Consider the following 2,834-nt stretch of genomic DNA (forward strand, 5'->3'; position numbering starts at 1 on the left):
ACAAGTTAGTGTAGTGCATCCTCTGCACAGTGTGCACCTAAATCTACCTGAAGACAATTGCTGTTGTTCTGCTCCTATTAATACCACAGGCAGGCAGCTACAGTAATTACAGTTAGTGTACTGTGTCCTCTGCACGGTGTGCAGCTAAAGCTACCTGAAGAAAATTGGTGGTGTTCTTCTGATCCTATTAGTACCGCAGGCAGCTGCAGTATTTACAAGTTAGTGTAGTGCGTCCTCTGCACAGTTTGCACCTAAAGCTACATGAAGACAATTGCTGTTGTTCTGCTCCTATTAATACCACAGGCAGGCAGCTACAGTGATTACAGTTAGTGTAGTGCGTCCTCTGCACAGTGTGCACCTAAAGCTACCTGCAGAAAATTAGTGGTGTTCTTCTGATCCTATTAGTACAGTACCTACAGTATTTACAGTTATAGGGCGTACACATGGTCGGACTTTGTTCGGACATTCCGACAACAAAATCCTAGGATTTTTTCCGACGGATGTTGGCTCAAACTTGTCTTGCATACACACGGTCACACAAAGTTGTCGGAAAATCCGATCGTTCTGAGCGCGGTGACGTAAAACACGTACGTCGGGACTATAAACGGGGCAGTGGCCAATAGCTTTCATCTCTTTATTTATTCTGAGCATGCGTGGCACTTTGTCCGTCGGATTTGTGTACACACGATCGGAATTTCCGACAACGGATTTTGTTGTCAGAAAATTTTATCTCCTGCTCTCTAACTTTGTGTGTCGGAAAATCCGATGGAAAATGTCCGATGGAGCCCACACACGGTCGGAATTTCCGACAACACGCTCCGATCGGACATTTTCCATCGGAAAATCCGACCGTGTGTACGGGGCATTAGTGTAGCGTGTCCTCTACTCAGTGTACACCTAAAGCTACCTGAAGAAAATTGGTGGTGTTCTTCTGATCCTTTTAGTACCGCAGGCAGCTGTAGTATTTACAAGTTAGTGTAGTGCGTCCTCTGCACAGTGTGCACCTAAAGCTACCTGAAGAAAATTGGTGGTGTTCTTCTGATCCTATTAGTACCACAGGCAGCTGCAGTATTTACAAGTTAGTGTAGTGCGTCCTCTGCACAGTTTGCACCTAAAGCTACCTGAAGACAATTGCTGTTGTTCTGCTCCTATTAATACCACAGGCAGGCAGCTACAGTAATTACAGTTAGTGTACTGTGTCCTCTGCACAGTGTGCAGCTAAAGCTACCTGAAGAAAATTGGTGCTGTTCTTCTGATCCTATTAGTACCACAGGCAGCTGCAGTATTTACAAGTTAGTGTAGTGCGTCCTCTGCACAGTTTGCACCTAAAGCTACCTGAAGACAAGTGCTGTTGTTCTGCTCCTATTAATACCACAGGCAGGCAGCTACAGTAATTACAGTTAGTGTACTGTGTCCTCTGCACAGTGTGCAGCTAAAGCTACCTGAAGAAAATTGGTGGTGTTCTTCTGATCCTATTAGTACCGCAGGCAGCTGCAGTATTTACAGTTAATGTACTGCGACCTCTGCACAGTGTGCACCTAAAGCTACCTGAAGACAATTGCTGTTGTTCTGCTACTATTAATACCACAGGCAGGATGCTACAGTATTTACAGTTATGCCCTGTACACACAATCGGACATTGATCGGACATTCTGACAACAAAATCCATGGATTTTTTCAAACGGAAGTTGGCTCAAACTTGTCTTGCATACACATGGTGGCACAAAGTTGTCAGAAAATCCAATCGTTCTGAACGCGGTGACGTAAAACACGTATGTCAGGACTATAAACGGGGCAGTAGCCAACAGCTTTTGTCTCTTAATTTATTCTGAGCATGCGTGGCACTTTGTGCGTCAGATTTGTGTACACACGATCGGAATTTAATCAATCGGATTTTGTTGTCAAAAAATTTTATAGCCTGCTCTCAAACTTTGTGTGTCGGAAATTCTGCCGGAAAAAATCCGATAGAGCCCACACATGATCGGAATTTCTAACAGCACTATCCGACCGCACTTTTTCCGTCGGAAAATCCGACCGTGTGTACACGGTATTAGTGTACTGTGTCCTCTGTACAGTGTGCATCTAAAGCTACCTGAAGAAAATTGGTGGTGTTCTTCTGATCCTATTAGTACCACAGGCAGGCAGTTATTCTGCTAGATGCAGTATCAGTATATATATATATATATATATATATATATATATATATATATATATACATCCCAGCTTTGTGTAGCTACATCTCACTGCAGGCCATTAGTATGTCTGGAAGGCCAACAAGGAGAGGCAGACAGTCACAAGCCAATAAAATAGGGCAAGCAGGCTCTGTGTTTAGAGGCAACAGTGCTGGTCATGGAGACGGTGCATCCTCATCAGCAAGTGACCGTGGGACACACTTGTCCTTTTTTTCCAGAGCTGGCCGCGTTGAGCCGCAACATATAGAAGACTTGGTAGAGTGGATGACCAAGCCGTCCTCATCCTCCTCATCCTCTCTCACCCAGGCTCAGGGTACTTTGTCTGGCAAAGCAGCTGCCAATGTGGCCTCTTCCCTCAGCTCAATGGCATCAGTCACTCCTTCCCTAGCCCCACCATTTCCTCCTGAGGAGTCCCCTGAACTGTTTGAGCACAGTGTTGGGTACATGCTCCAGGAGGATGCCCAGCGTTTTAAAGGAACATGTAATTACAATTCTTGATCACAACACCACAACCACCGCAACACCACAACCACCACCAAAGGCCAAATTTTTCTGCCCCTGTTCAACAGGTGCATGTAATTACAATTCTTGATATAATATTTCAAAGCAGGGCCCGTTCCAGCACCCACCAAGAGTAACTGT

The sequence above is a fragment of the Aquarana catesbeiana genome, linkage group LG01 (assembly GCF_042186555.1).
Source record: "Aquarana catesbeiana isolate 2022-GZ linkage group LG01, ASM4218655v1, whole genome shotgun sequence".
NCBI lineage: Eukaryota > Metazoa > Chordata > Amphibia > Anura > Ranidae > Aquarana > Aquarana catesbeiana.